Source organism: Ranitomeya imitator, chromosome 1 (assembly GCF_032444005.1).
Source record: "Ranitomeya imitator isolate aRanImi1 chromosome 1, aRanImi1.pri, whole genome shotgun sequence".
In the NCBI taxonomy this organism is placed as follows: Eukaryota; Metazoa; Chordata; class Amphibia; order Anura; family Dendrobatidae; genus Ranitomeya; species Ranitomeya imitator.
In genome coordinates this window covers 455,827,479-455,853,555 of record NC_091282.1, presented here as the reverse complement: position 1 = coordinate 455,853,555, position 26,077 = coordinate 455,827,479, and the positions used below count along the sequence as shown (strand labels likewise).

The 26,077-nt window shown below is 41.1% G+C and overlaps 1 long non-coding RNA gene across 1 annotated transcript in view; it reads left to right on the top strand.

The window, feature by feature from the left end:
• Positions 1 to 26,077, top strand: part of LOC138676035 (uncharacterized) — a 2,127,350-nt gene that overhangs the window by 1,427,365 nt on the left and 673,908 nt on the right. The window contains exon 6 of the long non-coding RNA XR_011320737.1: positions 12,841 to 12,883. This is a non-coding gene — a long non-coding RNA (uncharacterized lncRNA). The remainder of the gene's footprint in view (positions 1 to 12,840; positions 12,884 to 26,077) is intronic.

The following is a 26,077-nucleotide window of genomic DNA, read 5'->3' as shown; positions in this document are numbered from 1 at the left end:
AGTTGTGGCTGAGGATGAAGTGCTGAGTGTGGGAAGCCACAATGTAACCTACTTGTCTTCCTCTGCCTCAACCTCCTCTGATGAGATACTCAGCTGAGTGCCTCCATTTTCACACCAAGTGAGATTTACTACTTCATCATCATCCTCTCTGCACTCCCATTCCTTGCCCTGAGAATCACTCTTCTCCTCTTCCTGCCCTGACAGCATACTGTAGTCCGTGTGCACCTATTTGAGTCTCATCAGGATCCCCTCCACCCCCGGTGGTTAACTTCTGGTGACAATGGTCTGTATTCTGCTAGGATCCTACTTTATCCAGCCCCAGTTCCAACTGAAATAAGTTTTGACCATCGGTGTAGATGCTTTCCTCCTCTTGAATCAGTGAATCTTTGGACCATACCTCTGATGGCCATGGAAAAGAATTGTTCAAACAGCTCTGTAGACTCGCCCATCTGTGGTTCCTCACAGTCAGTTGGGCAGTTGAAAAGTTAAATCACAGTGAAAAAGAATTACCTTTGGGGTACAAAATATAGCAAAATTCACAGAAAAGGACCACAGTGAATTATACTTAAAGATAACCTTTATTAATTAATCTAAAATTATTAACTGGTGCCAAAAACAAACAAAACCATCACCAAATGTAGAAAAACACTCAATAGGAAAAGCCAAGGAAGTTGCCTGGCCCTTTTCTCAACTATATGCACCCTACCTGTCAGCGGAGGATGGCACCATATACATGCCACATGGCTCACAATCGATAATCCCTTCTACTTCTATGTCACCCTTTGGGTAGCATAGAAAAACCAATTACACAAATAAAGTATATCCAATAATATGGATACAGCTCACAATCTAATAATAGGGTAAGGGGTGACGAAACCATACACTGTGTCTTGCAGACAGGGGGCTAATGGTCAGACTATCTCTGTTCTGACCCTGCCTGCCAGCGGAGATTGGCACCCTACTTATACAATTAGTGCAAATGGCACCCCCACTCCTAGACCACTGTCCAGAAGATGACCCTAGTCACTTAATTGTAAGGGAACGCTTATAGTATGAAAAGTGCTAGAGTGCTTCAATGTGCCAAATAAAACATATGAACCATAGAATTGGACCCAGTGTCACTGGAGCTTATCAGTGGGAAATGGTACTATATGGATAAATCCCTCAGACTTACACATACATATAACCTATGATAAATCAAAGAAACTCCCCCAAATTGATCTGTGCGAGGCTCCCCAAATCATTGTGCCACTTCCGAGGACTGTACTTTGTATGATGATAAGGTAGAGTAAGAGGAGGAGAGGCCTCTTGATGCAGAGCTTGCCATCCACTGGAGGACATGCTATTTCTGGCCCTTATCTACACGGCATACCTCTGTGTGGCTGCCAATGAAAGGGAGTTGAGTAGCCCGTCCAGTAACACAAGTTGTCAAAATGCTGTGCAATTACTCAATGCAGCAAAGTAATCCCACTTCTAATCTCTCTTCTCATATCATTCCTGTCCTGTCAACCCTAAAACAGCTATTCAGTACTTTCAGTTCTCTTCTCTGTACCCCTGCTCACCGTCCTGCTCTATTCATCCCAGCTGAAGACTTTGCCTTATTCTTCAAGCAGAAGATTGACAACATAAGGCAAATCTTTCGCCTAAAGTCCCCACAGCCCCTCCTCATAAAGGAATGGGGCTTGTTTTCCGCATACAACACTGGCAAACTTCATGTAACTGAGGGAAAGATGAATGGACAAATGTACAAAGAAATATTTGATAAACATCTGCTGTCATCTACCAGGATGCGATGAAATGAGGGTGGACATTTCAGCAAGATAATGTACCTAAACACATAGCTAAGCAAACACTCAATCAGTTTTATAGAAAGAAAATAAAGCTGCTAGAATAGTCTAGCCAATCACTGGACCTGAATACAAATAGAACATTTATGAAATGAACCAAAGCTCAGAATTCATAGGCCAAAATCACGCCTGAGCAATGCATGCAACTAGTTTTTCCATACAGGAGGCATCTTGAAGCTGTCATCACCAAAAAAGGCTTTTGTATGACGTGTTAAATATATTTCAGTAAGCATGTTCAATATTTTTTCCCTGTGACATTGCTCATCATTAAACATACCTCAGTTTATAGATAGCTATGGTTCTAATTCTTTCCCTACGTGGATAGGTTTTGTTGTTACCGACATCTGGTGAGAATTTCATGTCAATAGCACCTTTAGAAATATATTAACTTAGAAAATTGGTGACATGTTCAATACTTATTTCACCTGCTGTAGGTATATATATTATTAATTTATTAATACTTAACTCCAAGTAACCAGTGGAAGTTTTTTTTTGGACATCTACTTATTTATTAAACTTTATTTGCTTTGAGAACTTTTTACTCTTTCTGAGGGGCATTATTTAATATTTATATATTTTAAATAATTTGTTCCCCAAGAAATTATCAAACTATTCTGGGGGGAATTTTTTTATTTTATTGCTCTTTTTTCCACTGTAACTAAGCCATTAATAGTAGCTGTTTTAAATGAGGAAACTAGACCAATACAGTGATATAGGTCATTGTCAGAGCCTAATCTGCGTCTGCTCGAACCCTCGGCGATGATGTGAGCATCGAGTCCCATAGTAGCACTGGCACTGTAAATGGTTCTGTACATCATATATCGTTATGTAGCCTGCAGAATAACAATGGTAATAATAATAAAGTACTAATAAACTGCCCATACTCTCTAGCTGTGTCTATCAGCTAAAGACCCAACCTGCTCTATTTAGATGGCAGTAGCTTTAATCTTGTGTGGTAAATTAACAATAGCGATGGGTTAAAGCCCATCACCAACTTTAAAATGGATAAATAGAAAGTAGTATTTCTAGCTATGATAATCCTGTGAACAGAATATTAGGATGTAGCATAAGAGATAATAAATATGTGTCCTTTTTTATGCATTATTGCCTTTATGGTTGCTACACTCGATATTAGAAAATCATACTTAATGTTTCCTACCTGTCTTGACAGATTCTTATGGAGAACATGCAACATTGTTAATTCAGAGATGGCATGGTCATTTCAAATAAGAAAAGACCGCAGTCTAAACAATCTTTGGATCTTTAATTGACAACCTATTCTTCAGAATACACTTCCCTAGTTGTCTGGCCTTTGTTAGAACATTATTGAACACAATCATCAACCTGTTTCAGCCATGTTCCTTTAGTGCATACTTTGCTTTCTTATTTGGAGAGGTGAAATGTTCTTGGCACTGTGTGCACAATAAACCAGTTCATAAAAGTGGGATCTCTTTCTTTCATTTTACATTTTCTCTAGTCAAACCTGAATTGCACCGCACCATGATATCTTTATATCTTTTTTTTTAACTTATTAAAATATGTGTTAAACCAACCTCTTTATTAATCTTCTGTCCTAAAAGATTTGCCCAAAGCATTGAAATGGTTTTAAAAGGCAGACAATTATCAATTTATCTTATGAGAGAACATTGAGTTCTACTCAAGATGAATAAAATGATTAATGTCTAAAATTAATTTGCAATTTTGTAATAATTTCTTACATTTCTTAAAATTCAACCAAAAGGAACAGAACAGAGTGAACAATACGACCCAATTGAAAAGTCAGTGGAGAAATACAGCTTGTTGTAGTGAAAACAGTGATATCATTATTATTTGATATTTCTGTACTTATTTTTTTATGTGTATGGGTCTCCTGAATGAGTCTGAAGGAATCCAAAATGTAAGCAAGAAGTAGGGAACTTGAATACAAGTTTTGTTGGTCCAGATATAAAATTGTCACCCGCTTATTTTTTATAGATGAACTTCTCCTCTATTCTGTAGAAGTTTATACGAATAAAATCCTTAGATATTTAAATTTGCCAGCTTCACCGAATTTTCTCAGGGTGTTCGATTTGCAATTACATGACTCGTTGGAAATTGAAAGTGCTCCAAAGTCTTCAATTTCCCTGAATAAACGGGTATGAATTTCTGAGGTCTTATAGGACTGTATCCAACCCCTGTCAAACTCTTCAATGCAACACATTCTTGGTAATGTCCAGTTTCCATCAACATATGTGGCAGTTGATAAATAGATGGTCCCTTCCTTGCCCTTCCTCACAGTATGTCAGACACAGTGACTTTCCTATCTTTCCATATCAATCAGATCTGCTTTATACTCTTTTCCTCATACACTAATCTCATCACAGTTATGGCTTTCTCTCCCTATCTCTATTGCTAAGCTTTGAGCTGTGACGTGCTTCCAGATCTAAAGGTACCTTCACACTAAGCAACGCTGCAGCGATACCGACAACGATCCCAATCGCTGCAGCGTCGCTATGTGGTCGCTGGAGAGTTGTCACACAGACAGCTCTCCAGCGACCAACGATTCCGAAGTCCCTGGGTAACCAGGGTAAACATCGGGTTACTAAGCGCAGGACCGCGCTTAGTAACCCGATGTTTACCCTGGTTACCAGCGCAAGCGTAAAAAAAAAAAACCAGTACATACTTACATTCCGGTGTCTGTCCTCTCCGGCGCTCTGCTTCTCTGCACTAAGCGCCGGCCAGAATGCAGAGCACAGGGGTGACATCACCGCTGTGCTTTCCGGCCGGCGCTTACACAGTGCAGAGAAGCAGAGCGCCGGAGAGGACAGTGTTATGAACTGGTGATTCAGAGACACAATGGACCTGGTGGTTAAGAGCACACAAAGTGACCTGATAGTTACTAATAACATATGACGAGCTCTGAGATGTGGGAATTCTGCTGACCGCAATCCCTAATCCTATCACACCACACTAGAGGTAGCCGTGGAGTGCTCCTGACCAGACCTAGGCGCCTCGGGCACAGCCTGAGAAACTAGCTAGCCCTGAAGATAGAAAAATAAGCCTACCTTGCCTCAGAGAAATTTCCCAAAGGAAAAGGCAGCCCCCCACATATAATGACTGTGAGTAAAGATGAAAATACAAACACAGAGATGAAATAGGTTTTAGCAAAGTGAGGCCCGACTTACTGAATAGACCGAGGATAGTAAAGATAGCTTTGCGGTCAGCACAAAAACCTACAAACAACCACGCAGAGAGTGCAAAAAGACCCTCCGTACCGACTAACGGCACGGAAGTGCTCCCCCTGCGTCCCAGAGCTTCCAGCAAGCAAGAAAAACCAATATAGCAAGCTGGACAGAAAAAATAGCAAACAAAAGTAACACAAGCAGAACTTAGCTTATGCAGGGCAGACAGGCCACAAGACGATCCAGGAGAGAGCAAGACCAATACTGGAACATTGACTGGAGGCCAGGAACAAAGAACTAGGTGGAGTTAAATAGAGCAGCACCTAACGACTTAACCTCGTCACCTGAGGAAGGGAACTCAGAAGCCGCAGCCCCACTCACATCCACCAGAGGAAGCTCATAGACAGAACCAGCCGAAGTACCACTCATGACCACAGGAGGGAGCTTGACCACAGAATTCACAACAGTACCCCCCCCTTGAGGAGGGGTCACCGAACCCTCACCAGAGCCCCCAGGCAGACCAGGATGAGCCAAATGAAAGGCACAAACCAGATCGGCAGCATGAACATCAGAGGCAAAGACCCAGGAATTATCTTCCTGACCATAACCCTTCCACTTAACCAGGTACTGGAGTTTCCGTCTCGAAATGCGAGAATCCAAAATCTTCTCCACTATATACTCCAACTCCCCCTCAACCAAAACCGGGGCAGGAGGATCAACGGATGGAACCACAGGTGCCACGTATCTCCGCAACAATGACCTATGGAATACATTATGGATGGAAAAAGAAGCTGGAAGGGTCAAACGAAAAGACACAGGATTAAGAACCTCAGAAATCCTATACGGACCATTGAAATGAGGCTTAAACTTAGCAGAGGAAACTTTCATAGGAATATAACGAGACGACAACCAAACCAAATCCCCAACACGAAGTCGGGGACCCACACAGCGCCTGCGGTTAGCGAAACGTTGAGCCTTCTCCTGGGACAATGTCAAATTGTCCACTACATGAGTCCAAATCTGCTGCAACCTATCCACCACAGTATCCACACCAGGACAGTCAGAAGACTCAACCTGCCCTGAAGAGAAACGAGGATGGAAACCAGAATTGCAGAAAAACGGCGAAACCAAAGTAGCCGAGCTGGCCCGATTATTAAGGGCGAACTCAGCCAACGGCAAAAAGGACACCCAATCATCCTGATCAGCAGAAACAAAACATCTCAGATATGTTTCCAAGGTCTGATTGGTTTGTTCAGTTTGGCCATTTGTCTGAGGATGGAAAGCCGAGGAAAAAGACAAATCAATGCCCATCCTAGCACTAAAGGCTCGCCAAAACCTCGAAACAAACTGGGAACCTCTGTCAGAAACGATGTTCTCCGGAATGCCATGTAAACGAACCACATGCTGGAAAAACAATGGCACCAAATCAAGAGAGGCCTGAATGTCTTCCTGGAGCAGAACAATATTGTATCATACAATTAGGTTCTGTAGAAGGACGTAGATCTGGGGATTTATTATGATGGAATATAGGCTGAACTGGATGGACAAATGTCTTTTTTCGGCCTTACTAACTATGTTACTATGTTACTATGTTAAATCAGAGGAGGAGGGCAATTTAGACAAGGGTACCAAATGGACCATCTTAGAGAAGCAATCACAAACCACCCAAATGACCGACATCTTTTGAGAGATGGGGAGATCCGAAATAAAATCCATAGAGATATGTGTCCAGGGCCTCTTTGGGACCGGCAAGGGCAAAAGCAACCCACTGGCACGAGAACAGCAGGGCTTAGCCCGAGCACAAATCCCACAGGACTGCACAAACGAACGCACATCCCATGACAGAGACGGCCATTAAAAGGATCTAGCCACCAACTCTCTGGTACCAAAGATTCCAGGATGACCAGCCAACACCGAACAATGAACCTCAGAGATAACTCTACTCGTCCATTTATCAGGGACAAACAGTTTCTCCGCTGGTCAACGGTCAGGTCTATTAGCCTGAAATTTTTGCAGCACCCGCCGCAAATCAGGGGAGATGGCAGACAAAATTACCCCCTCTTTGAGAATACCCGCCGGCTCAGGCAAACCCGGAGAGTCGGGCACAAAACTCCTAGACAGGGCATCCGCCTTCACATTCTTAGAGCCCGGAAGGTGCGAAACAACAAAGTCAAAACGGAAGAAAAACAGCAACCAACGAGCCTGTCTAGGATTCAACCGTTTGGCAGATTCAAGATAAGTCAAGTTCTTATGATCAGTCAAGACCACCACGCGATGCTTAGCTCCTTCAAGCCAATGACGCCACTCCTCGAATGCCCACTTCATGGCCAGCAACTCTCGATTGCCAACATCATAATTGCACTCAGCAGGTGAAAACTTTCTAGAAAAGAAGGCACATGGTTTCATCACTGAGCCGTCAGAACTTCTTTGCGACAAAACAGCCCCTGCTCCAATCTCAGAAGCATCAACCTCGACCTGAAACGGGAGTGAAACATCTGGCTGGCACAACACAGGAGCAGAAGAAAAACGACGCTTCAACTCCTGAAAAGCTTCCACAGCAGCAGAAGACCAATTGACCACATCAGCACCCTTCTTGGTTAAATCAGTCAACGGTTTAGCAATACTAGAAAAATTATTGATGAAGCGACGATAAAAATTAGCAAAGCCCAGGAACTTTTGCAGACTCTTCAGAGATGTCGGCTGAGTCCAATCATAAATAGCCTGAACTTTAACAGGGTCCATCTCGATAGTAGAAGGGGAAAAAATGAACCCCAAAAATGAAACCTTCTGAACACCAAAGAGACACTTTGACCCCTTCACAAACAAAGAATTCGCACGCAGGACCTGGGACACCATTCTAACCTGCTTCACGTGAGACTCCCAATCATCCGAGAAGACCAAAATATCATCCAAGTATATACTCAGGAATTTATCCAGGTACTCTCGGAAGATGTCATGCATAAAGGACTGAAATACTGATTGAGCATTAGAAAGCCCGAATGGCATAACCAGGTACTCAAAATGGCCCTCGGGCGTATTAAATGCTGTTTTGCATTCATCGCCCTGTTTAATACGCACAAGATTATACGCACCACGAAGATCTATCTTGGTGAACCAACTAGCCCCCTTAATCCGAGCAAACAAATCAGAAAGCAGCGGCAAGGGGTACTGAAATTTGACTGTGATTTTATTTAGAAGGCGGTAATCAATACAAGGTCTCAGCGAACCATCCTTCTTGGCCACAAAAAAGAACCCTGCTCCCAATGGCGACGACGACGGGCGAATATGACCTTTCTCCAAGGATTCCTTTACGTAGCTCCACATAGCGGCGTGCTCAGGCACAGACAAATTAAACAGTTGACCCTTAGGAAACTTACTACCGGGAATCAAATCGATAGCACAATCGCATTCCCTATGCGGAGGTAGGGCCCTGGACTTGGGCTCATCAAATACATCCCGGTAATCCGACAAGAACTCTGGGACCTCAGAAGGAGCGGATGACGAAATAGACAGAAATGTAACATCACCATGTACCCCCTGACAACCCCAGCTGGACACAGACATTGGTTTCCAATCCAATACTGGGTTATGGACTTGTAGCCATGGCAACCCCAACACGACCACATCATGCAGATTCTGCAACACCAAAAAGCCAATATCCTCCTGATGCGCAGGAGCCATGCACATGGTCAGCTGGGTCCAGTATTGAGGCTTATTCTTGGCCAAAGGCGTAGCATCAATTCCTCTCAATGGAATAGGATACTGCAAGGGCTCCAAGAAAAACCCACAGCGCCTAGCAAACTCCAAGTCCATCAAATTCAGGGCAGCGCCTGAATCCACAAATGCCATGACAGAATAGGAAGACAAAGAGCAGATCAAAGTAACGGACAAAAGAAATTTCGACTGTACCGTACCAATGGTGGCAGACCTAGCGAACCGCTTAGTGCGCTTAGGACAATCGGAGATAGCATGAGTGGAATCACCACAGTAAAAACACAGCCCATTCCGACGTCTGTGTTCTTGCCGTTCAGCTCTGGTCAAAGTCCTATCACATTGCATAGGCTCAGGTTTATGCTCAGGTAATACCGCTAAATGGTGCACAGTTTTACGCTCACGCAAGCGTCGATCGATCTGAATGGCCAAAGACATAGACTCATTCAGACCAGCAGGCATAGGAAATCCCACCATGACATCCTTAAGGGCTTCAGAGAGACCCTTTCTGAAAATTGCTGCCAGCGCACATTCATTCCACTGAGTGAGTACAGACCACTTCCTAAACTTCTGACAATATATCTCTACCTCATCCTGACCCTGACACAGAGGCAGCAAATTTTTCTCTGCCTGATCCACTGAATTAGGTTCATCATAAAGCAATCCGAGCGCCAGAAAAAACGCATCAATATTACATAATGCAGGATCTCCTGGCGCAAGGGAAAATGCCCAGTCTTGAGGGTCGCCACGTAATAAAGAAATAATGATCTTAACTTGTTGAACTGGGTCACCAGAGGAACGGGGTTTCAAAGCCAGAAACAGTTTACAATTATTTTTAAAACTCAGAAACTTAGCTCTATCTCCAGAAAACAAATCAGGAATAGGAATTCTTGGTTCTAACATAGAATTCTGAACCACAAAGTCTTGAATATTTTGTACTCTTGCAGTGAGATGATCCACACAAGAAGACAGACCTTTAATGTCCATCACTACACCTGTGTCCTGAACCACCCAAATGTCTAGGGGAAAAGAAAGACAAAACACAGTGCAGAGAAAAAAAAATGGTCTCAGAACTTCTCTTTTCCCTCTATTGAGAAGCATTAGTACTTTGGGCCTCCAGTACTGTTATGAACTGGTGATTCAGAGACACAATGGACCTGGTGGTTAAGAGCACACAAAGTGACCTGATAGTTACAAATAACATAGGACGAGCTCTGAGACGTGGGAACTCTGCTGACCGCAATCCCTAATCCTATCACACCACACTAGAGGTAGCCGTGGAGCGCTCCTGACCAGACCTAGGCGCCTCGGGCACAGCCTGAGAAACTAGAGAAACTAGCTAGCCCTGAAGATAGAAAAATAAGCCTACCTTGCCTCAGAGAAATTCCCCAAAGGAAAAGGCAGCCCCCCACATATAATGACTGTGAGTAAAGATGAAAATACAAACACAGAGATGAAATAGGTTTTAGCAAAGTGAGGCCCGACTTACTTAATAGACCGAGGATAGTAAAGATAGCTTTGCGGTCAGCACAAAAACCTACAAACAACCACGCAGAGGGTGCAAAAAGACCCTCTGTACCGACTAATTGGACGGAGGTGCTCCCTCTGCGTCCCAGAGCTTCCAGCAAGCAAGAAAAACCAATATAGCAAGCTGGACAGAAAAAATAGCAAACAAAAGTAACACAAGCAGAACTTAGCTTATGCAGGGCAGACAGGCCACAAGACGATCCAGGAGAGAGCAAGACCAATACTGGAACATTGACTGGAGGCCAGGAACAAAGAACTAGGTGGAGTTAAATAGAGCAGCACCTAACGACTTAACCTCGTCACCTGAGGAAGGGAACTCAGAAGCCGCAGCCCCACTCACATCTCTGGCTGGCTGTTGTAGTCTTACAAAATTTGTAAATTGACGGTAGTCATTTTAGGGGATTTACAAGATTCAAATTTGAAATTTGAAATTCCTGAATGTACATTACTAATTCATGCATCAAATTGATTTGCTCATATTTAAAAATTTGAGTTAAATGAATGCTGGAGCTTAACGTGTCATCTCATATGATATTAGTAAAAATGTTGCAACAGATTACATGTAGATGTCTGTAGGACAAGATGTGGAGATGTTGTTCACAATGTCAGTTCTTTGCAAGGTTTTACATTCAATTGTTATTTCATACTGTAAATTCAGAGTATTTCCTTGGGTAACTGAAACAACTGGCTATTTGTATGTGTCGTCATGTGCGTGTTGTGTCTCATGTTTGGTCTGTGTCATTACAGAATTTCAGTTTTCTCATCCTGTCCACCTCTGCTTTAAATATTTCCACCTCCTCTTTTTAGCAGGAGTAGATGTAGAATTGAAATCTAAAGAGGGAGAGGAGAATTAGCAATGTGTAATGTGCGATGAATATTGCCTTGCAGGATCACTTTCATTACTCTGTCACTGCACAGTTGGTGACACTATTAAACCGAGTAGTAACACATCCACACTTTTTAGGGCTGCACGTAGACTTTTTGTAGTGCCACTGACTGATTTTAACAGTTGCTAGCTGCAGTCCACAAGATTATATGCAACTTAATAAATTGCTTTGTACTATAGCTCTATAGAAAAAAGTGATGAAGACCTGGCAAGAATAAAGGCTTACATTTGAGACATGTTAGCAGTTTGATATGAAGGTGCAATATGAATCCACCATTGATGAAAGATCCAAGATGTTCACAACACTCGCTATAGTCATCTTCCCCGTGTGGAAGTATAACTCACTACTGTGGTTGTTGGACTCTGTACAGTGCCCCGCACGGGAAAGATGACTTTACCAAGTGTGGTGAACCGGCATAAAACTTTAATATTAAAAATCATTTAGTTATAAAAAAAATCTCCATGTAGGTCAGTCCTCACTCATATATTTTAATAGCAGAGGAATAGCACAAAGTCCAAGTGTTTACTAAAAGAGCCATGTAAGAATGGCCACCAGATACTCCTTAACCACTTCCTGGAGATTGACCTTACTGTAAGCACCAAATTGTAATTAGTTTACCACAATACCTCATACTTACATATCAAAAATGGTGTAGGAGTTATACCTGAGCCATCTGCAGGAGAAACTGTCTCTTACTTCTCACTCACACAAATGTATAAATTGGGCAAGAGCTATGCATTGGGAAAATATTTTATGGAGCAGGGCTGATCAGCATTTCCTTTTTCTCATACTGATTCGCCATGAGAAAAAAATTGCAGCATCCTCCGAGTTGCTGTGCAAATTAGATTGCACGCACCCATTCAAGTCTATAGTTACATGGAAAATATTGACTCCACTTGGATGATATCCGAGTGATGTCCAATTTCCGCATACTCACAAAATGGAGGAGATGGAGATATCTTTTTCTCCATCTTCTCATCACCTGTGATATGATTGTGTCATTCAAGAGAGTTAAATCACACTAAGCTGACTACTGGTACAAACTCTGATCAGCATTTGAGCCAAGTGTCATTAACATAATTTGCCTGATTCTCTTGGATGAGATAATCTGTGCTTCTGTGAACAAGCCCTTATACACAACTAATGTTCTGCTATGACCATCTGTAGCTCAATTCATCAAATGTTACTGTGAAAACTTCAGACTTCAGACCCTAAAAAAACAACATACCATGACAAGTTATCTCTCTCTGCATTCTTTGGGCTTCTTTATGAAAAGAGACCGTAGAACATATGGATCCAAAATGGCCAGTTTCCCAGATGTATGACACTGCCTTGAATCGGTGATGTCAGGGTACAGCTGAGACCTGTCAAACCCCGACTAGCTGATCTTCTGACTGCATAAGAGGACATTTTGGGATATAATTAGAAAGCAATTTAATGGATCACTGGGTGAGGATTGGAGGCTTGGAATAATAAGTAGTGTTGATCGAATAGCACTTATCAAAAGCTATTCGATCAACCCTAATAAAAATAAGCCAACTGGATATGAAAGAACTGTGCAGCTATGAACAAGAGTTTGTCTTGCTGAAAAGTGCATCCTATAGTCTCATATTATTTTTCACAAATGTCTCTTTATCTTCATTGACATACATCATAGTAGTATTATAACATACAATGTGTATAATTTATTGTGGTTTTCTATTTCAGACCTACCCTGTGACTGCAACAACAAGATGTTTTCTGGCAACAAGTAAGCTCTAATTTACCCAGTGTCTAGTTTATTGTTTCCAAATAAATGTTTAAAATAGCTATTATCTGTGAACAACTCTTCTTTGCAGCTTCTTCCCATGACAATAAAAACTATTTTATATGGACAGATAAAGTGCCAGTACATGATATGGCAAGAAGATTGACACTTATCTACTTACATTTATATGCTACAATATTTCAAGAGCTTTCTTTCTATATAAAACATATGCTACATTTTGTGTGATTTTTATCTCAGCATAAACAATGTAAATGATTGTGTGTCATTCCCTTGCTGGACATACTGACACTGGGAATAGATAGTGAATGGGTAAATTAGGAATTCATATTTACAGCAGCTACTTGTAGAAGCTCTGCTTTGACTGAAGGCAGGCAAAATAATACATATAGTGTTACATTTTGTACAGAATTATGTAAAATAAATCTTTCTTGTAAATAAGATTTTGAACATTATATATAAACAGTTTTGACATAACATAATAATAATAATAATAAAAAAATATCAATAGAAGGAGGCCTAAAATAAGTTTAAATGGTAGTAATGGCAAACTATTTAAACCAAACTGAGCAATACGGAAATAGAAATGATTCAAAAAAATCAAACTGTACAACCTAAAATATAACCAAAAATAAAATACATAACTGATAAAAATAAAATACTTTATTAGGCTATGTTCACACGTTCAGTATTGGGTCAAGCATTTCATATTTGTAAGCCAAATTCAGGAGTGGAACAATCAGTGGAAAAGTATAATAGAAACACGTCACCACTTCTGTATTTTTTACCAACTCCTGGTTTTGGCTTACAAATACTGATTACCGTATATACTCGAGTAAAAGCCGACCCGAGTATAAGCCGACCCCCCTAATTTTGCCACAAAAAACTGGGAAAACTTAATGACTCGAGGATAAGCCTAGGGTGGGAAATGCAGCAGCTACCTGTAAATGTCAAAAGTAGGATTGAGCGACCTTTACTTTTATAGGATCGGGTCGGGTTTCACGAAACCCGACTTTTTCAAAAGTCGGGTCGAGTGAAATCAGCCGATCCTATAAAAAAGTCGGGGTCGGGGTCGGCCGAAACTCGAAACCCAATGCAGTGCATTGGGTTTCCAATGGTTCCCAGGGTCTGAAGGAGCGGAAACTCTCCTTCAGGCCTTGGGATCCATATTTAAGTGTAAAATAAAGAATTAAAATAAAAAATATCGCTATACTTACCTTCTGACGCGCCCTGGTACTAACCGGGAACCTTCCTTCCTTAGAATCAGCCTTCCAGGACCTTGCGGTGACGTCGCGGTGACGTCGCGGCTTGTGATTGGTCACGCGGCCGCCAATGTGACCACTCTCGCGACCAATCACAAGCCGCGACGTCACCGCGACGTCACCGAAGGTCCTGGAAGGGCTGATTTTTAGGAAGGAAGGCTGCCGGAAAGAAGCAGGGCACGTCCGAGGGTGAGTATATTCCTATTAGGTATATACTCACCCTCGGACGTGCCCTGCTTCTTTCCAGCAGCCTTCCTTCCTAAGAATCAGCCCTTCCAGGACCTTCGGTGACGTCGCGGTTTGTGATTGGTCGCGCGAGCGGTCACATGGGCGGCCGCGCGACCAATCACAAGCCGCAACGTCACCGCGACATCACCGCAAGGTCATGGAAGGCTGATTCTAAGGAAGGAAGGTTCCCGGTTAGTACCAGGGTGCGTCAGAGGGTAAGTATGGCGATATTTTTTATTTTAATTCTTTATTTTACACTTAAATCTGAATTCCGATACCAATTCCCGATATCTTAAACATATCGGGAATCGGTATCGGAATTCCGATTCCAGATTCAGAAGATCGCTGACTTCATGGCCGACCCCACACAGGGGTCGGGTCGGGTTTCATGAAACCCGACTTTGCCAAAAGTCGGCGACTTCTGAAAATTGCCGACCCGTTTCGCTCAACCCTAGTCAAAAGTAAAAATAGATGCCAATAAATGTAATATTAAATGAAACATCAGTAGGTTAAGTGTTTTTGAATATCCAAATTGAATCAGGAGCCCCATATAATGCTGCATAAAGTTTATGATGGCCCCATAAGATGCTCCATATTAAAATGTGCCCCATATAATCCTGCATAAAGGTTAATAATGGCCCCATAAGATGCTCCATAGACACATTTGCCCAATATAATGCTGCACAAATGTTGATTATGGCCCCATACAGACACTTGCCCCATATAGTGCTGCACAAACGTTATGGCCCTATATAGACACTTGCCCCATATAATGCTCCACAAACGTTATGGCCCCATACAGACACTTGCCCCATATAGTGCTGCACAAACATTTTGGCCCCATACAGACACTTGCCCCATATAGTGCTGCACAAACGTTATGGCCCCATAGATGCTCCATACAGACACTTGCCCCATTTGCTGTTGCTGCAATAAAAAAATCACATACTCACCTCTCCATTGCTCAGGCCCCCGGCACTTTCAATATTCACCTGACTTCGTTCCGGCGCCGCTCCTTCTTCAGCATCTTCTGCACTGACGTTCAGGCAGAGGGCGCGCACTAACCACATCACCGCGCCCTCTGACCTGAGCGTCACTGCAGAAGACGCTGAAGATGGAGCGGTGCCCGGAATGAGGAGCAGGTAAATATCACGCAGCACAGCGCTCCCCTCCCCGATATACTCACCTGCTCCTGGCGCTGTGCAGTCCCTGCTTCCCCAGCGCCGGCAGCTTCTTCATGTATTGAGCGGTCACCGTTACTGCTCATTACAGTAATGAATATGCTGCTCCACCTCTATGGGAGGTGGAGCAGCATATTCATTCATTACTGTAATGAGTGGTACCATGTGACTGCTCAGTATAGGAAAAAGCTGGGGCGCCAGGGACCTGCAGGGACCGCGCCGGGAGCAGGCGAGTATAATTAGACAGCCCCCGCTCCCCCTCCCCTGCCGACCCCTGGGTATGACTCGAGTATAAGCCAAGAGGGGGACTTTCAGCCCAAAAAAGTGTTCTGAAAATCTCGGCTTATACCCGAGTATATACGGTAAATACAGAATATGTCATTGTGGCCTTAGTCACAGAAATAAATCCAAAAGAACAAAGAATGGCCCAATCCAGATCAGAACAAAAAAAACATAAAGACAAAAATGAGGAGAGGACATGAGACAACTCATAGTAAAAATCAGATGTAACTAATGTATGTAGTTGTATCAAGTAACAACAGCAGACTAGTAATTATAATTAAAATAATAACTTAAGACACTTAAGATAATGATGTAGTAAGATATACTATAAATATTTACCAGCCAAAGAACAATTAACAGTCTAATCACAACATGATTTTGAAAGATGATCAAGTTACATCATGATTCTAGAAAGTACTTTTACGTAATGACATAATACCAATGAATGTAAATCTTCTACTACAAGCAGCTTTAGTGTATATATAGTTGTACAAAGTGCTAATACAAGAATGATGGGTGTAACCCCTCTAACATAATCACCTCTAGTATATATAGTTGTACAAAGTGATAATTGCAGACTGATTGCAGTAAACAAACATGGGAAGGGGTTCATATGAATGTAGTTTTCTGGCAATCTGATGCAGCCCATTAATGAATACTCAGCATATAGCATTTTTGAAATGTAAAAGTAGACTTATTGAGGTTCACAGAAAAAATAAATAAATAAATTATATCTAGTAAAAAAATTCGCAACAACACCAGACAAAATACCTTTACAATGTGCACGCATCTCCAGCCAGCAGTCACAGATGACTCCTTAAGATAATGAAATAAAAAGGGGAAACTGCACAGCAGACTGGCTTGAGAAAGGATTGTATAAGAAACATCGCCACGCAATTTGGGCATTAAACATAATTTTTTTTGGAAGTCTGCTGTGCTGTTTCCACTTTTTATTTTATATATATATATATATAAATATATATATATATATATATATATATATATATATATATATATATATATATACTGTATATATATGTATATATACTGCTCAAAAACATAAAGCGAACACCTAAACAACACAACGTAACTACAAGTCAATCACACTTCTTTGAAATCAATCTATCCAGTTATGAAGCAACGCAGATTGTGAATCAATTTCTTCTGCTGTTGAACAAATGGAGCAGACAACTGGTAGAAATTGTATGCAATTAGCAAGACAATCCCTATTAAGGAGTGGTTCTGCAGGGGATGACCACAGACCATTTCTCAATCCCTATTCTCTTTGGCTGTGGTTTTGGTCACTTTTGCATTTTGCAAAACCTCTCACCCTTAGGGGTACTGTACCGTAGCATAACGCAGTGTCTACAACCCACAGAAGTTGCTCAGGTAGTGCAGCTCATCCAGGATGGCACATCAATGCAGGCTTTGGAAAGAAGGGTAGCTGTGTCTGTCAGCACAGTGTCCAAAGCTTGGAACAGAAACCAGTAGACAGGCCAGTACACCAGGAAATGTGGAGGGTGCCACAAGAGGGCAACATCCCAGCAGCAGGACCACTGCCTCCTGCTTTGTGCAAGGAAGGACAGAAGGAACAGTGCCAGAGCCGTGCAAAATGATCTCCAACAGGTCACTAACAGCCATTTATCTGCTCAAACACTCATAAGCAACTCCAAGTGGGTTGTATGAGGGACCGACATTCACAAGTAGGTGTTTTGCTTACAGCCCAATACCGTGCAGGACGATTGGCATTTGCCAGAGAACACCAATATTGGCAAATTTGACATTGGTGCACTGTGCTCTTCACAGATGAGAGCAGGTTCCCACTGAACACATGTGACAGATGTGACAGAGTGTGGAGATGCCATGGAGAATATTCTTCTGCCTGCAAGATCCTCTAGCATTACTGGATCGGCAGCAAGTCAGTAATGGTGTGGGAAGGCATTTCTTTGGAGGGACGCACAGCCCTCCATGTGTTGGCCAGAGGAACCCTGACTGCAATCCCCAGATCCATTGTGAGGCCGTGTGCAGGTGCAGTGGGTTCTGGATTCCTTCTGATGCATGACAGTGCTAGGCTTCATGTGGCTAAAGGGTGTCTGCCGTTCCTGCATGATGCATTTTTGATGTGTATATATATATATATATATATATATATATATATTAATATATCTTAACTTGTTATGTCTTCACATCCTGTTCTGTCCAGATGTGTCCGGATCCCAGAATTTAAAGAGGCAGAAGTTCACCGACCTCCATATTGGGACACCCAAGTGATGGGTGTCTCAATATGGAAACTGCTGGTGGTACCAGCCTCTTGCACAGTACCACCAGCGGAACAATGTTGCACCACACACACACTGTATACACTGTACGCACCACACACACAAAAATACACACTGTATATGTCGCATCCACCACACACACTCTGTATATGCCGTACGCAGCCACTTGTACGGTACCACCAGCGGAACACCATCGCAAACACGCCGCCACCGGGATCAGCCGAATTATTTACTGACCGCCGCCATCTTTGTACAGGAGGAGCGCACGTGCAGTTTAATGTGACCGCCGCTATCTGTCTGCACAAAGATGGTGGTAAAGAAGTAAGCACATGGGGAAAGAGAGAATGGATAGATGGGTGAGCACATGGGGGGAGAGATTCTCAACGCTGCAAAGCCTGCCCCCATCGTGACATTACCGCCCTCCCAATGCAATAACATCGGGCCTCCATCTAGTATATATTTACACATATATATGACCCTAAAAAATATCAAAGTGACCTCAACATACACAATATGTCTATAAAGAAACGTAAAGTAACTGGGGGTAACCAATAGCCTGTTTAATAACCGGCTGAACCTACAGACTTTTCTGCTTTTAAAAATTGGAAAATGGTTAAAAATTATCCCTTTTTCGGGAAAGATATCTTCCACTCCGATGTTTCTACAGTAAGGTACACAGAAGAAGCCATGGATTTTTGATAAAAATAGGTAATAAATTACACCTGTTTCAGAACAAGCAACAGGTTTGCTACTTGAAAAATTAAGTAGTGATAGTTTGTAACAAACCTTCAAAAATATTCATTTTGGGGGAGAGGCATTTTTTTACTGTTTGGAAAGTAAAGAATGGCTTTGGGAAAAGCCATCCAAAAATTGTCTCTATTTTTGGAGTAGAAACTGATTTTTCCATGTGCAAAATGAGGAAGAAATAGCTTTTTAACAAGCTATCCAAAATTGTAAATTTTTTAAGAACCTGCAACAATTTTACTGTTTGGAAAGTGAAAAAGCAATGGCTTTTCAAGAATCTGTGCAAAAACCTTTTTCAGGCTTATTTACCTTGTAAAGTGTAGGATTTCCAGGAGAAGCACATTATAACTATAGAACACAATGGATGTCCAGGAGCTGAATGGCTGTCTGTTAGCAGTGGCAGTGGCCACAATGGCATATTATAGAATATGATGGGACAGGCAAGGAAGGAAACAAAAATCAGCATTAATTTGATTTTTTTTGACAAATGTTTCCACATTTTTGTCTGCTTGGATATAAAAAGCCACCTGACGCACAAATGGCAAACTGTCTCAGTTCTTGCCACAAGTTCAATATGATGACTCTGAAGGCAGTGGAGTTTGAGCTCCGAAAATCTGCTGGAGAAAGGATACAGATTAGATTTGACTGAATCCAGCTTTTCAGGCAGTGTATCTCTGTTTGCTGATGTTGGTGGAGCAGGAAAAAACCCATCTGGTTCTTCATTTCATATACACTATAAACACTGATGCTGCTTGGCTACTTGTTTCAGCCCCATCACTGTCATCGGTAGAGGAGCATTGTTTCTGCAGGGTGCAGAGAGGAGTAATCTGGTCACATCTGTGGTTGGCATACTTGGTCAGCAAAGGCTTTGCCAAGCAGGAAAAACAGCTTGTACTGCACCAATTTTGATTCTCTTTCAAAATGCAGAAACATTTCCCATTTCGCTTTTACATTGTGGGTCTAAAAGTAAGGCTATGCAATCGTATTACTTTGGTTGATTCTGTTATTCCAAAATAAATTAAGCATGCAGCTTGTCATGCGCATGACCTATTGCCACATTGATTCACTTGTCACACCTCACTTCGACTGCTGATCATTATAGCCAGGATTATCAACATCAATTTAACATTGACTTTTAGCCTTGTCACCTACTTGCGCCTATGAATACTGAATGTCCCCCTACATATCCAACTACTGTTGCTCCTCTTCCTCCTTTACCCCCTTCTCCACATCAGGTGGAATGTAACTTTTTCATTGACAGTCCCTGACAGTACCACAGCATAAATGAACATGTCAAAGTTGCTGGTTTTAATACATAACTTCTTGCATCCTTGTGTTTTTTCAATATAAATATGAGCCGGGATAACAATCATTGATGCCACAGATGTACCTATTGAAAAATTTTGCAGCTTTTATTTTTTATAGGCCTCAGTAGGTTAAATGGTGGATTTCAAAGTATCCCAAGCTCAATTAATTTTATCCCCCATGTTATAAAACCACTTGGCAGTGCTTTATTTTTCATGAATAAAAGACAATAAGTGTGGTGTGTGGAATCAATGATGAGTCCTGTTGCTGTTAGATAAGGGGTCATGTCTCTTGAGGAAGATGTAGGAGGAGACAGATAATCTTCATCTGACAGTGAAACTCGACCAGCTGTGGAGGCTTCATCACCTGTCCTGGTTTTGGTGGAGCATTGCTGTTCTGCTTTTTTGTGCATAGAGAATGAAAAATTATGCCAGCTACTCAACCGTATAGCATTGTATGCCCAATCACACTGGTACTGCTGCTGCCACCTATCATATTTCTCTCCCTCTATCAACTGAATCTTTGTATTATTCATTGACTACTACAATCATCTTCATCACTTCTGCAGTTGTCCAACACACACTGTATGTAGCATTTATCAGTGTTTTATAGCTTTCTCTCTCTATGTCCTTTGCTGAGCTGTGACCTCTGACATCCTCTAATTATCCAGAATCACCCTAAAATGGTTGCTGCAATTGGATTGTATACAGGCTATGATAGTCTCTCCTGGCTGTGCTCTATAATGTGGTTTTATAGCTGCATGACATTATAGAGAAGTCAGTGTGGCCACGTCTCAGGTTATTTGGGCCTCTTTGGTTGATGCTATCGCTTGCTTTGTGTTAAATGGCTAGCGGGCATTTTTGGGGTGATTATACTTTTTAATTTGGTCCAGCAAATTTCCTAAATTCCTTATTTGTACAAGTTCTATAATTAACATTTTAACACTATATTTTCTTCTTTCACTCCATGAACGCATTGTCATTATTGAGTAGGGGCTGCTGCTTGGATTGTAGGCCTGTAACAAGAATTCAGCGTTTGAAAAGATTTGTACATATGTTTGAGGTGTTTAATTTTACATTGGAGAATAATTTTTAAGCGCTACCTATGACTGAGTTAGAGCTTGAAGATTATTTTACATTTGACCTTCTCTAGATTAAGATGTTCTAGATTATTTAGAAATCAGATTTGTTTTATAAAATAAGTAGATCCTATGTTACACAAAACCATTGATCAAATACAGAAATCTAGAATAATCTCCCTGTATATATGATAGTAATGGTGAAGTTCAATATTTCTATTCAAACACAGAGTCTAGTAGACATATTTACAAAAGGCCTTATGATATTTGCTGTCTTTGCTGAAGAAAACATTTGTAAAACCTTTGGAGTGACTACCAGGGGCTGCAACGTCTCTGGGGATTGATGCTATTCCGATACTGTCCTTCATTTGAACTTTAAACAATTTTAATTTATGAGGTCTTTTAATGGGCTTTGAAAATTGAAAACCATTTTCATTTGCACTGTTATATGAAAAATTTACTTTAGGGAAACAAAAGGGTTTCACATGAAAAGCCAATTATAATCCAAGTATAAGTGCAGAGATATTAACAGAACTGGTATTTTTCAAGAAAGGTGCCCCAACCATTGTAATAACTAATAGCATTTCAATTTTTTTTTCTGTTAGTTCTGATTGTGCAAATAACTTAATAAAGTATTTATATATTTCAGATGTTATAGATTATTTATCTTTATAGATGCTACATTTTTCTGATACTCAGTGTCAGACCAGTAATATCTTAACAAACAGAATTATAAGCTATAAAATGCCGGCTACATAGCTGCCACTGCAAGGGTTAGCTTAACCCTGCTGTTCTGTTCGGTCTGGGGAGACCTATTTTGAACTTTGGTATTTTTTGGGGTGTTCAAGATGCGGTTCTGAAACTTGTGGTTGATTGACTTAAATGAGGATGGGTCGGTCGGCCACGGGTTTCAGAGCCGCATCTTGAATATTTTAAAGAATATTGAAGTTCAAAGTCGGTCATTTTTGACCAACAGAACAGCAGGGTTAAATCAAACCTTTAATGACAATACTACTGTTAACCTGCAGATATAAAAATATTTAGCAGATTAAAAGCACGCTAAAGCTGCAAGGCTGCTGCACTGAAAGGTCGGCTACCAGGAAAAAATGTGCTTTATTACTCCCGCACCCTCCAGCTTTCAGTCATAATGGAGTACTGGCGAGGCTTCAAACACTGCTCAACATATACTGAGCACGTCCTGACATATAGACAGACTGTCATCAATGCATTTATATGCTGCTGAGACAGCTGACAGTCAATGTGCTAGGGTGTTCTTACAGCTGCCACTCGCTGTGTGCTGATCAATGACTGAAATCACACCTATGACTAAAAGCCGGAGGCTGCCAGGAAAAATGAAATTCATTTTCTACTGGTAGCCATGCTTTTTTGTGCAGCCATACAGCTTTTGATTGCTGTTAACCTGTAGATTAACACAATATCTGCAGGTTAATCTGGTTTGGGGAGATGAAAGGTTCCCTTTAATGAAGATAGACTTATACAACCGCTATTGAACTCTATACATATGTTCTAATGAATACTTAGAGTAGACACAATTTATTATTTAATTCTATAACTCTACTGTATAAATGGAAGCAAAAGATTTGTAGTATTGTTTAAAAAAGATTTCTAATTAAGGAAGTCATGACGCTAGTGTGAACATAATATATATTGTATATTGATGGACAAAGCTCTTTTGATACCACAGTGTAACGGTCAGCATAAAAACATTATACAGTAATCTTTTAAATGTTTAAGTATTTTTGGTCAACAAAATAATGGGGCTATATAAATAGATCATACATAATACTAGAAAATAACAGAAAATAAATATATTCCCAGCAAGGTCTGTTTGCATAAGAAACTGTACTTTAATTGATGTCTGACACAATAAATAATTTATGAAAATGTAAATTTTTGTGTTAAAAGGACGGTCCATTGCGCAAGGGTTTTGCAATTCTTATTCTCAAGTAGTAAACACTTTATTTTACTTACTAATTATATTGCTCAGCGATTTACAAACATCATCATCGCTGTCCCCACTGGGGCTCACAATTTTGATTCCATATCACTATGTCTTTAGAGTGTAGGTTTAAACTGGATTACATCAATGCAGAAGTTACAAACTCCTTGCAAGGGTTGTGCTTGGTGGGATTTGAACCCAGGACTCCAGTGCTAACCACTGAGCCACCATGCTGCCAACACTTAGCATGTGTTCACATGCAGAAACCATACTCCTTCCATGAAGCTGCCAAAAATCATAAAAACCTAAAGACTGGGACTCATTAGGATTACTAAACCGCTATTTCAGCATTTATATTCATATTCTAGTTTTAATATATTCAATCATATCTTTTTTAATTTTAACATGCAAAAATGATAAAGGAAGACATAGTAAAACTAAGGTACGCCTCAATGATGGAAGTTTAATGCTGGTGCTGTGTGTTTCTTTGCAAAGTAAAAGGTTGTTGGTGTTTACCATAATTTACTATGAATTAGACATAACAAAAACACAATTTATTTCATATTGCCAATTCCCTAGAAAGAAATACACCACTGAGAGGAAAAACAAATACTTTAAGCTGGATGAATCATCCAAAATTAATAGCAGAACTGAAGAAAACAACATAGCACACAAATCTAATATATAACGCTCAATGTGTGTGTGTATGTATGTATGTATGTGTGTATGTCCGGGATTGGCATCTGGACCGTCGCAGCTACAGCCACAAAATTTTGCACAGTCATACGTCTGGACCCCGAGAGCGTCAAAAGCTATGTTGTGAGGTGAAATTTTAACCCCGCACTTTCCAATTCACCAAACAATTTTGCCCCTATCTACATAATGGGGAAAAAGTGAAAGGAAAAGTGTTGGAGGCGTCGCAGCTACAGACACAAAAGTTTGCACAATCACACATCTGGACCCTGAAAACGTCATAGGCTATGTTGTGAGTTGAAATTTTAACCCCACGCTTTCCAATTCAGCAAACAATTTTGCCCCTATCTACATAATGGGGAAAAAGTGAAAGGAAAAGTGTTGGAGGCAAATTGAAATCTGTCAGATGTGAACAAGGGGGACTTAAAGAATGAGAGCGATGGCACCAAACTGTACAGTTGCTAAGGTGGGGCCCAGACATGGGATACTTACCACACACGGGGATATGAACACACACGCAAAAGGCACAAACTACCACGTGCTTGAACACATATACCACCCTCAGCACACATTTCACCACACATACACCAACCTCGCCACATAAAAGTCGAAACACAAAAGTCGCCGCTCAAAACTCGCCTCATGCAAAACTAGGTGCACGCAAAACTCGCCACACAAGCAAAACTCACCTCATGGAAAACTCGCCACATGCAAAACTTGCACACGCGGAAAAATTGCCACATGCACAAAAGTTGCAAGACATGCAAAAGTTGCCTCACACAAAACTTGCACATACTCAAAACGCACCACACATAAAACTCGCCACGCGAAAAACTCGCCATGCGCACAACTTGCTGCACACAACTTGCTACACTAACCTGTCACATGCAACTTGACACACAAAAAGTTGCTACACGCACGTCGCCACACAAAACTCATCTCACAAAAGTCGCTACATGCATGTCGCCACATGCAACTCAACACACACAACTTGACACATGAAACTCGCCCTAAAACACACACAAGTCTGGTATTATCCTTCAAAAATGAAAATCTGATTAATAAGCAGACAAACTACAAGAGCAACAAATGTACCATATAGGAAATACGGCAGCTGTCAGTCACATGACCTGTCTATTATGTGTATGTGTGAGCTAATATATACTGCCAGGGGGGAGAGCTTCCTGTTGGCTGGGGATTTATCAGGCTGCCAATTTAGCTTACAAATACTGAGGTAAAAATACTGAGCAAATAACGTGTGAACAAGGTCTAATACAGGAGGAGATGACACAAAGGTATATACTATATACAGGGGAGATGACACACAGATATATACTATATACAGCAGAGATGACACAGGTATATACTATATACAAGAGGAGATGACACACAGGTATATACTATATACAGGAGGACATGACACACAGGTATATACTATATACAGGAGCAGATGACACACAGGTATATACTATATACAGGAGCAGATGACACACAGGTATATAATATATACAGGAGGAGATGACTTACAGGTATATACTATACACAGGAGGAGATAACACACGTATATACTATATACAGGAGGAGATGACGTACAGGTATATACTATATACAGGAGGAGATGACACACAGGTATATACTATATACAGGAGGAGATGACACACAGGTATATACTATATACAGGAGGAGATGACACACACATATATACTATATACAGGGGAGATGACACACAGGTATATACTATATACAGGAGGAGATGACATACAGGTATATACTATATACAGGAGGACATGACACACAGGTATATACTATATACAGGATGAGATGACATACAGTTATGTACTATATACAGGAGGAGATGACTTACAGGTATATATTATATACAGGGGAGATGACATTCAGGTACATACTATATACTGGAGGAGATGAAACACAGGTATATACTATATACAGGAGCAGATGATACACAGGTACATACTATATACAGGAGGAGATGACGTACAGGTACATACTATATACAGGAGGAGATGACACACAGGTATATACTATATACAGGAGGAGATGACACACAGGTATATACTATATACAGGAGGAGATGACACACACATATATACTATATACAGGGGAGATGACACACAGGTATATACTATATACAGGAGGAGATGACATA